The sequence below is a fragment of the Oxyura jamaicensis genome, chromosome 2 (genome assembly GCF_011077185.1).
Source record: "Oxyura jamaicensis isolate SHBP4307 breed ruddy duck chromosome 2, BPBGC_Ojam_1.0, whole genome shotgun sequence".
In the NCBI taxonomy this organism is placed as follows: Eukaryota; Metazoa; Chordata; class Aves; order Anseriformes; family Anatidae; genus Oxyura; species Oxyura jamaicensis.
The window spans coordinates 24,592,310-24,604,330 of NC_048894.1; the positions used below are offsets into that span (position 1 = coordinate 24,592,310).

General features: G+C 39.9%; 1 pseudogene; it reads right to left on the reverse strand.

Annotated features, from left to right (window-relative positions):
* Window positions 1-425: 425 nt before the first annotated feature.
* On the reverse strand, window positions 426-12,011 carry LOC118163265 (annotated as a pseudogene).
* Between the last annotated feature and the right edge of the window lie 10 nt (window positions 12,012-12,021).

The window sequence follows — 12,021 nt, forward strand, 5'->3', positions numbered from 1 at the left end:
TAGACATAAGAAAGACCTTCTTTACTCTTGGGGTGATCGCACTCTGGGAAAGGCTGTTCAGGGAGGCTGCGGAGCCTCATCCTTGGAGATATTCAGAACCCAAGTGGACACAGTCCTGGTCATCCTGCTGTAGGCTGACCCTGCTCCACGCAGGGGTTCTGGACTGGACGGTGCCCAGAGGTGCCTGCCAACCTCCGCTATTTTATGATTCTATGAACTTTATTGCTGAAAGGCCGATTATTTACCTTGATGTTCTCAGCACAAACAGTGTAAGCTTGCCAAGCTTAAATGCCATGAAGAAGAGGGCAAAGGCCATATTATTATCAAGAGCACAACTACCATGTTCACTTGGAATCCCAAGGCTTACTCTAGTCATAGAAGTTGTATAAGGGAATGGATCTAGTCAACTAGCTTTGCCATTATTCATTTATGTTTTTATTTTAATAATAATGACAAAAAATGATCTTGCTCTAAGTATTTTGTTAATGAGGATGTGTTGTTTGCAACTGGTTCAGCATCATTGATGCATAGCATTTCTTCAAGTCTTTTAATACCTGCAAAAGCGAAAAACATCTCAGTTGAAACTTTTATTCTCTTAAATAAATATTTTCTTTTGTTCTTTAAAAACACATGGGAAAGAAAATTCACAATGAGAATGGCTAAATTAACACAGAAACAGGTTGCTCAGTGCGGCTCTCTATTCTCCATCTTTGGACAGTCCCAAAATTTGACTGGAGAAGGACCCAGTAAATCTTACTCAGCATCCAGCCTTGCTTTGACAAGGAAGGTGTAGATGATTTCCCTTTTCCCTCTGATTTCTCTTTCAACCTTCATTTTTCTATTACGCTAAATGCTCCCAATTATTTCATAGTTATCTCTTTTGCCAAAAACATACAGCATTCATTCAAGATTAAGGATTTTACAGAATAAAGGATGGATAACTTTTTCATATCCCACATGAGTCACATAAACATTTGTGGTGCTGGGGAATTCCCACTTGATATAAAGGGTAATCTTCAAGAGGAGTGAACCTTTGACAAAGAATTTGACTGTCTCACTCCTGATATAGGAAAAACAACTTAAAATGAAATTCTGCAAATTTTGAAGGTCTTACATAACCCAACAGAAGGGCTATGCTCTGAGCCAACATAGTATTTCCCATTTCCTACAAACTATAATAATGACCCTTACAACCTGAGAAGGGACAAGTAGATTTGCACTTATTGTTTGTAATGTTAACATCTTCCAGAACTTGCACGCTATCACATTACATATTAGAAGTAAAGCAACTTACTTAAGTAAATCTTATCTACAGAATTGGAGAAAACCAATCTAAACCATCAAGGCTCATAACAACAAAAAGCTTTTCCAGAACTAATGAGGAGTTTATTATGAAGAAGTTTCTTCCATAGTTCGAGTTCAGCTTCAAATGTTTGTGATTTTAAGAACTAAAAGAAGAAAAAAATATTACAAAAGAATGAGCAAGTATACAAATTATTTGAAAGGATATTTCAGGACCTGATATTAAAGTGTGTAACAATATGCACAAGTAATTTTCACATTTCCAGCTTCCACATCCCCACCACTAAGCTTCTCACATACTTTTCTGAAGTCTGCCCACACATAGAGTCCTCCTGAACTTTTGCACACGGGTACTCCAATATCTGCAAGTCCATCCACAAGGAGATTCTGTACTTCCTTAAGTCACTTTTTATTGGTGGGAAAAAAAACACTTTATCCATCCAATCTATCAAAACAAGAAAAATATAATCCTATTTTACTTCCATCTGTAATGGAAAAACAAAAACAAAAGAGCTCAATGGAAACATTTCTAGGGCGGCTAACCTCTGTCCTTAAGGAATTGACTGAGAACATGCTGAACAGGTCCAGGAGAGCTATGGAAGACAGCTAGCTGATTAACAGCTCTCTGAATTTCATGATTTCTGGTGTACAGTACTCCAACTCTGATACCACTCATACCAAATCCTTTGAGGACAAAAAGAAGACAGAAAGAGACCAAGAAATGTAGGACGACAAGTGTACGGTAACTTTAAAGTTAAAAATACTGACATACTGTACCATTTTTAGAAATGATCATTTTAATGGACAGTGCAGGTCCATCCCAAAATGATGGAAAAACAAAGAAACAAACAACTAGAACACTGCCTAACCACCGAAGTATCAAATGAATCCCCATCCGTAGTAGATGTCAGATTATACGTAGTACATCAAATGTTCACCTCCAACATGAAATCCTTGAAAATATTCTCCACACAAAATTAGAGGTGTCATCTATGCCAGCCTGAAAGGACTGCAGAACAAATGTGGTCTTTGCAAAATATTTAAATTTGTAAAAATATCATTCATTTTTAGTAAAATTAGTAAATAATCTTTTCATGCGACATGGCTTTTATCAGAGTTCTTGTAACAAAACATTACACTGATCTCCTAAGTGCTGAGGCACTGACTTCTTATAACAGAAAAGGATTTCCACTAAGACATAGCAGTCCAGTTACAATTCCCAGAATCCGACTGCATAGTCAATGGTCCCACCAACATTAAAACAAAAGCAGTATTTTGATAGGGGATGCAAAGTGGCTCTTGGTAGAGAGGAATTCTTTGCTCAACTCTGCTGCACTTCAGGCTAGGGAAGGGAGACGTGAACATTTTAGATCACATGTTTAAAACTAAACAAATACACTTTAGTGGACTACTGAAGAAGATATGTTTTGTCCTTTTTTAAAAACTGTGTAAATAGGCCTGAGGCTGGAAACTCAGCCTAAGGAAGCTGGGTGAACTTTCACAAAAACAACAACAGTTTTTAAAGCTTTTTATATGGTTCATGATCTTGTGTGGGTGACAATACCCTGTGGCTCCCTGTGTTTGGCTGTATTTGGATGGACTTGGAAATTTCCCCTCAGTGTGAGATTTATGCAGTTATACAAAGACAATCGCGTACTTTCAGGGGAAGTTTTATTGGTCAGATACCAACTGGTATATTCAATATTCTTGAAACCTTTATTTTTTTTCATAAGCTGTCAGAGGAAACTAAGAGCCCAACAGCATACTTGTCAGGAAGGAGGCCTGTAATAGCGGGTGACTCGCACAACTTCAGGCAACTTGAGCATTACAATGAGAACCTTATACTCAAACCAGGCAACAACAACAACAAAAAAGCAGTGGCAAGATGATTAAGGGCTCTGACATTTTTTGATTACTATTACCATACCATGGAGATTAGCTGGAAGCAGATCAACCATCTGTCAGTCTAGGATGAAGATCCTAGATTAACTAGGCTCATCAAGTCGCAGAGACTTGGATATGAGTTAGAACTATATTAGTTATACTAGCTAACCAGAAATTTGAAAAAAATGGCATAGGTTCTCTTCAGGATGAAATATCTTCTAACCCCTGCTAAAGAAATCACACTTACCTTTCTAAGCTAAGGACACTGGTGAAGGTGATATCATCATAAACAGACAGCATGTATATTTCATCCATTATTACACACAGTTCATATCTATATAAACACAGACATGTTAACATATGTAAAGGAAATTTATTTGCATATATGTATATATAAGTAAAATCTTAACTACTGCCATGCAGTACTATAAGCATGCCTATTTGCTATTATATGCACCATAGTAATTTTACACAGAGAGCACTTGCTCATTACCAACATCTATCTATACATATTCTGTATTTCTCAGCAGCAATGACATTCCCTACATTTGAAACAAAATCCAACAGCATGTTCAATCCAAAGGTTCTCAGGCATATTGTGGTCCCGTCCAACTGCAGCTTCAAGCGAACACAACAAAAATCCCTTACAAAATCCCTTTGACCCTGCAAAATTTGTTTAGTGAGACTTGAGCCCAAATGCAGATGTTAGATTAAAAAATAAGACTTGTCAGGCACTTAAGATAACTCTCTAATACACTTTTGCTGTGAAAGCGGCAATAAACGGTGAGCCATGTTGTCATACTTGACACCAACAAGCCATGCGTGTGTTTAGAAATACGGAATAAATTGCAGAACACTTTTAAACACCCAAGTAGTGCAGGTGATGCTGACTGCATCCTGAAAGCCATGGGTCATGCTGAGAAAAGATACAACAGCATTTAATTCTGAAACAAACAGTTGGACTCCATCCTAAGCAATTTATTCTAGTGTTCCCAGAAAAGCCAAGCAAAAAGGATAGTTACACAAAAGCTATGCTCAGGACCTTGCACACCACCCCCTCAGGACATGTACAGAGAACAGGAGATCATGAAAGGTGGTTTTTTGTCACTGCTGTATTGCATAGTGGAAAATACCAAATACCGAACAAATAGCACTGGGGCTCAAACCTGTGTGCAAACTCTAGACATTCCTTCAGTAACTGCACTGGGTAAATGTCCCCTAAGGGGTTGTGAGGGTTGATCAGGATTAATGCTCTGACCTGGATGCCCTGAAAAAAAGAAAAACCAGTAGTCAGGGACACCAGTGACACCAAACCGAAGGCTAGGGAGGATGTAGTGAGTAAGTGTGCGAATCCTTCAGTGGAAAGTTATTTAATTTTAGTTGGAAAATTATTTAATTACATGTTATAATTAACATACAGACTAAGCTTTCAGCTGCAGACCTTGTTTGGTAATTTATCCAATACAACCTCAAGACTGTGATAAATGATTAAGTCTCAAATAGGATTTTTGTGATTTATTAAGTGAATAGAGGCAAGCAAACAGCACTGGGTGCACCGGGAGTCTCTGCTCTACCAGGACACACACCTGTTACATCAGGTGGTTGATCTTTATGCTCCTAGACTAATACATATTCATCACTATTCCTAGAAAAGGCAGGGTTATTATAATTAGTTCCTGGAATCCAAACCCTCTCTGGACACATGCATATCAGTCTCTGGTGGTCTTTCTGGGGGTCTCTTGTGCTAAAGGCTCATAGTCTTCCTCCCAGGCTTTGTCCTTCGGTCGTCCTTCAACTCCCCCTTTCTCCTTATTTGGTGGATCTCTTTGCTGGTTATCAGAGGCTTGCGCAGCGTCCCATGCAAAAGTCTGCAGTTTCCTAAAAAACTCCTTGGTCCTCTTATCTCCCAGACTAGAGTCTCAATGTTTGCCCTTCAAACCCTCTATTTACACAAATTGCTGGATCGCTCCTTTGCATGATACAAGAACTATGTACGCTAATCACTCTGTTTTTCTTAAATAGAAGGTTATATTTCATCATGCGGCCCTAGCATTGCTCCATACTGACACGAAACAAATGAACACGTTTCACAAGACCATACTAAATAGTTTATTAGTAAATGAAAATCAGGTCAATGATCATTTGCAGCACCCATTGATACCAACAGGCAAGATTATGATGTTGCAGGGATTAACACTGGTTCTACAGATACACTTCCAAAATAATTCACCAAGACTGAGTAAAGTTACTACGAATAAACATTAGGGAAGCTGAACAAATTGGACTTTGGCATCTAATAACCTGCCAAGTAATTAACTTTTCAGTGTTGCTTGTTTCTTTAAACAAGTACTAGAATCTGCAGAAATCAGAGACTGAGAATTGAATTACTTGGTGTTCTATGTTCAGAGCAACTGAAGGGGGTCTTGAGCAAACAGCTACTTTTAAAGTTATATTTATCAACTGTGTGGGATTTCTGTAATGGAAATTCTCCACAGAAGTTAATTTTTTTATTCAACTATTCTTAGAGATTTTAAATATTCTACTGTGTAATAAGAAGAGTCCCACTTGATTGAAAATTAGACTACAAGTACAAACATAAAGAATTGTTTTTAAACCTACTGGTATTTTCAGAAAACCATCTATTTCGTATTTGCTAAAGAATCTTGAGTGTATATTAACACAAGCTGTACACGGCAAATATATTTTTATTGTAAGCAGTCAAATAGTGTAATGGCTGCAGTGGGAACTTTCAAGACTTCAAATGTATCAACATGGAACAAACTCAAAGTTAAATTAATATTTTTTGTTTCAGCATATTTAATTTTTAGAAACCCTGACACACTGCAAATTCTCAGTCCACCCTATATTCCTCTGAAGGAGATTATTTACGTTAAGCAGCTTCAGAAGAACTCCAGGAGATAAAATTAAATTAGGCAGAAGCACTGATACTTGTTTTCCCCTTCACATGCAATTTGTCTGAACATGAATGGTTACTGCGAACAAGAACTGAACAAGAAACGAGCTTACAGTTTATTGTCTTTGATTCCAGCTACAAAAAGAAATTCATTGGAAACAGAGTAAGATGAAAATACTAAGCACAAACCACTTTTCCACCAGTACTCCTTGCATGGATGGCCTGTTTAGCATATTTGACATCTGACATGTATTAAGCAGAAGATGCTGAGTGAGGCATCAGTGTTCCTGGGAACAGCTGCTGTGGGATGGCAGATTCTCAGCTGCTCTTCCAGTCTAGTTCACCCAGCTGTTTATTACTTTATGCGTATCCAAACAGATGTTTGAGAGAACATTCATGAGGACAGTTTCAGCTCTAGAAGGATGACAAACATGTGCAGATCTCAAAAGAGTGAACCTGCTTTGCAATTCAGCACCTCGTCCAGACAGCTCATGCCACAGTAGGAGAGCACGGATGCTAGCTCACCACCTCGGTGACGACTGAGTGGTGGGTGTCTGCATGCTCAGTCTCACACAGGCTGGCAAAGGCACAGACAGATGACATAGACATACAGATGGTGTCTAAACATAGGCACCATGCTGATGAAGCAGTTAGATAACTAGGAGAGCTTTGAGAGATCTTAAAAAAAAAAGGCAAAAAAGAAAAAAGCAAAAATAAAAGAAAAAAAGCTATGCACACATTCTATGTGTATCCAAATTTTCCACTTCTTTATGTGACCTTATTTCCAACTGACCTTTGTTAGTGTCCCTACCTGTACTTGTATGCTTTATCTATTGTTAAACTTCATCTTCTATCTTAGAAGAGGACTAACAAGTTTGTCTCACTTACTCTTTTTAAACACCACTACCATCATCACCACATCTTTGATAAAATGTGTTACTATTCATCCTGTGCTTGTTCCACATGATCTTTTCAAGGGAGAGCACAATAGTTAAGTGCATTTATAATTGTCCATGAAGTTCGTGGATTATGAATATCAAGATACTAAGAACAGGACAGATTTTAGCTTGAAATATTGGTGAGCACTGTTTTGTTGTCACTCAAAAACCCAGCCATTCCTGTAGAGAAGAAAAGCAGTCTCAAAGACAGAGAAGAAAGTTAAAAATTAAAACTGTCCTTGACAAGCAATATGATGAATAATATCCTCATTTATGCAACCCCAATCAGAATAAAATGACTAAAAATGCTAAGAATTTTGAACTAATTCTATTTCCTGAACTCTGGAAAAATTACATTTTCCATTGGAGCCTTCCTAGTGGCAGAAAAGTCCTGTGTCAGCCCCCCTGGCCCCCACCAAGTTTCCTGCGATGCTGTGGCACAGTGTATTCAGTCCTCTTTGCTAGCTGGAACTCAGAAGAGCCTTCTTCAAAAGAACATTCAACATCTTTCTTTAATTAACTGCATAGGTCATTACAGGAGCGTATTCTCTCTTCTTAGGATCAGAACAATAGCTTCTTTACAACACTTTTGTTCCACTGAAATCAGCTGAGCAGGAGACTTGGTCTTGAAAGACATATTAAGATCTGTTCTTCATAAAACAGAGTAAGGAGTGTTTCTGCATTTTGCTATTGCTTTTGCCCAGATTATAAAAATAAATTCAATTCCTGTTGCTAGAGCTGGACCCACCCCAGTCACATGACAGAAAATCTGCACAGACGAAATTGTACCAATGGTTCAATAGTGAGAACATACGCTGCTTACAAAATAAGGAAAATACGAAAATCAGAAATCACTGTTATCATTACCTGCTTTTTAGCTCTCTGGAATGCAGCTTCCAATTTTTCAACTGTTAACTGGAAAGGGTGACTTTCTTCATCAGATACCTGCAGGAGAAAAAAATCAGCAGGAACAAAAAAGACAGTGAAGAAACACTCCCACCTAGTGAAAATTATACTTGATACTGGCTTTTGTAAAACAAAAATGTTAAACAAAGAAAAGTTTTTGATGGCACTCGATCAGTGAGGAAAACAGCAGCCCAACAGCTCCGAATCTGAAACTAAGAGCAGTCTTTTCTGTATAACTCAACTATTTTGTTTTTAAATGTTGCACATACCCAAGAATACACCATCAGCAACTTACGGAATCTGCTTACTTGATACCTCACTTTTTTTTGGTTTGTTTATTTTTTTCCTCTGAACGCATCATTTAAACAAATGCAATATTTAAACAAAATTGAAAATATACATAATATTTAAACAAAATGGAAAATCATTTTTCAGTCAATTAGACTTGTTTCACAGTCTTCTTCCTTAGCAATGTTAATAACAGATACAAATTTGGTCATGTAAGTTGTGTAAGTAAAAGGGAATGGACCTAGTCAACTAGCTGTGCTATTTATGCATTTATTTATTTTATTAATAATAACAAATAATGATCTTGCTCTAGGTATTTTGTTAATGTTCTGTCAGTTTTTCTTTGGGGACTGCTGCAAACCTGAACTACTTCCTGGCTGCCAGAGCGCCATCTCACACCAAGGAAGCCTACGGCTCTGCCAAGCTTGTTTCCCTCCTCATTTTATACGTTTGTCAGTAGCCCCATGTTGGTGCTCTCCTGAAAATATTGCAAAAGCCCCATGTAAGAGGGTTTGAGAGAGGACAGAGCATGCTGCCTGTATTAACGCAATTTTACCACCTATGCTGAAGTCATTGAACCACATCACATTGCTCCAAAATCTCGTCAAGGGCTCCTGGTGTCCAACAGTAGCATGCTATAAGGGGGCACAGCACAGGAGTTACTCATCCTGGTCACCCTTCTTTTCTGGCAGGCCTTTGTAGATGTTCCTTGTGCCACACACCTACTTGGCTTTCCTCATTCTGGACCACTGAGGAAATCATTTTCCCTTTCAGGGCTCTGTCCTCCTGCTGTCTGCTTGCTGCCAGCAGGCTGCAGCCCGTGCCTCTGCTCCTGCCTTCCGTCCCCACCTCTGCTTCCTCCTCACCTCTGCTCCTGACTGGGAAGCATTCTCTTAATGTGGCTCCATTCCCCTTTCCGAAATTCCTTCTGTGTGCTTTCTTTACCCAGTTTTCCAATTTTTCTTGGGGTTCCTGATTTCACCCCAGACCACCTCCCTCCCTGTGTGCCTGCTCCCTCCAGCTTCATCATCGTTCCCACCTCTTCTTCTCATAACTTCTCAAAGTACACTTTGCATTTTCTTCATACCCTTCTCTTCCTGTAACACTTTTCTCAAAAAACTATAGATTGTATTCCAGAAAGCAAGTGTGTCTGCTGATACCTCAGATGTTTGCCACCCTTCTAGAACTAACCAAAGGCATTAATTCAAAGACACCCTGCTAGGTACAAATGTCACACCTTGCTTCATTCAGGCAGGTATAATAAAAACAGGCTATTGTAAGTCACAACACTCTTAATATTCACTTTTAACAAATGCTTTCAAACCAAAATAATCAGGTTTGTACTCACCACCGGGGTCACATAACACTGTTGACAAAGTAGCAAAAAAAGCACAACAGCTGTTCATAACAGTTATCTGAAAAAAGTACATCAAGCTTTCCTTAGCAAAAATATCAGCACCTGTTTAGCTTAAATTCAAAATAATAGAGTGAAAAACCCACAATAAAACACTTATCATATGAAGTGTTTGATTGTTAGGCATTGACCACTTCTTCAAATGGAAAATTAACACTACCAAGACTTCTGCGAATCTGGCATTTCTCTCTCCTGCAGTTATCTTGCTGACATCTGTGTTCAGATTAACTTGTCTTTATCAGCTACAGAAAAATAAGATGCAAAGATAATGCAGTTGTCTTACGTTTTCTGGATTAAGCTCTTTTGCAGCTCTGGCGTAGTCAGTTAGAAATTTGGCAATTTCTTCTCTGAAGCTAGAACACAGAATTAAAGTCAACTATGTAATTAAATATTTCTCAGAAAAAAAAAAAAGCACAAAATACAGAAGAATGAAATTTACCAAAAAAAAAAAAAAAGAACAAATGCATAATTCGTTCTGTTATAAAAGCCTTCAATGTTTTGTATTTCCTACAGATTAAATAATATAACTTCCTCAGCTATCCAGCATGCTACATTTTGTGAGACAGAAGCGTACAGAAGCCATCTGCTACCTTGAGTAAAGTGACTGTGACTCAACTACTATTTCTGCACACTGGAAAAACAAGAAAATCAAGAAGTATGTCTGAGCAAAAAGTGGAATATGTTTTTGGAGAAAGACCAGGGATTTGAGAATCTTTAGATCAAAGACAGGCTTTCAGCCCTAGCAAGGACCATGGTGGAGCTCCTGTTGACCCCCAGGGAGCTGATATCTCACCTCTACTCTTCACAGCCCACAGAGTTCCAGTTTCCCCCTCACTATGCCTAGAACACATCCTTCCAGGAGCAACCCATCACTAGCTCTGGAAGAAATGTCAATACATGCTCTCTTGCACTCCAGCAAGACACCAGACTGTTGACCTTTGGAGAGCTGGGTGTTTTTTAGCACAGTAAGGACCAGGAGGAAAACGGAACAAAAAGCCAGGCAAACAAAAAGCTTGTCAGCACGCAGCTAACATTAACACACCTCTCTTGTGGGCTTACCCAAAGAACGAAACCACACCTTGCTTCACATGAGCCATGACCAGAGCTGAGCACAAGCAGTGTCAAAAATGGGAAAATGAACTTCTCACCTTCTAATACCTTGTGCATCAGAATACTGGAAGAGATCAGGCTCCAGATAATTCATGTCAGGTCTTGTGAGCTAGTTACATGAAAGAGAGATGCTGTAGAACACGGTGTTCTTGGGAGTTGCTGTTCTGCTGTACCACACTTTTTTTTTTTTCCAGTTGTTCAATAATAATAAAGAAATGGATGATATAAAAATATTGACTTAAAATTATGTTCACTCTTTGAATTTCTCTTTTTTTAAGATATTGTAAAACAACATTAAAGCCTCATCAAAACAAAGGAAGAAAATGAAAGAATTATTTGTTCGTTCTGTCACATACTAAAACAAGTCTTGAATATCACATTGAGAAGCGTACCAGCTGCATTTCAGTGATGATGCACCCACTTCTAAGGTATGTCAAAGCCCAGACAATTCTTTCATTATTTATGACATCAGCCTTTCATGCACATGGCTTTGATTAGCGTCTCAACAAGCAGAAAACAGTGGCAGTAACCCTAAGCATTAGAGAAGAAAACCAGCTGTATTATCAGTAGTGTCTTTCTTGCTCTCAGAGCAGGTATCGCTTCTGAAAACTGGCTCTTACGTTCATTGTGGCGTCGATTTTGGTTTATTCCGAAGAAAAAGCTCCTCTCCGGTTGCCAGCCCTGCCCACTGATCGGCCAGCCAAGCCGGACACTGAGCTGACACACAATCCTCCGCCACCAGCACTGCAGGCGTGCCGCCGGCTGCACGCGTGCGAATGCACTGCCACGGCGAAGTGGGAAGGAGGAGCAAGAGGTGAATTGCTCCCTGCAGAAGATGGTCAGGCAGCTAGGGCTTAGTGTTGCTGGCACGTAAACCAGAACAGCTTGCTTTCCAGCAGATAAACCGGAATTAACAAATCTGGGGTGACTCTGGTGTCCCACACCCTGCGGGTGACTTTGCCAGTGCTCGGCTGTTACCGGGACACGGCCCGAGAGGGGCCGGCAGGCAGCTGCACTCACTCTCTCCTCTATCAGATCAAAGCAAAGCGTGTTCTCGCTGGTCCCCAGGTTCAGCACGCCCTGGAAGAGGCGAAGCTGTTGAGGGACGCCGGGGACGAGCCCGCCCGCGGCGCAGCGGCCGCTCCCCCGCACCTCAGGGTTGCACTCCCGGATCGAAGGGGTCGGAGATGCGGGCGCCGCGGCCCGACAGGGCCGGGCTCAGGGCAGCAGGGGGGCCGCCGCCGCCGCCGCTCATCCTCCGGCGA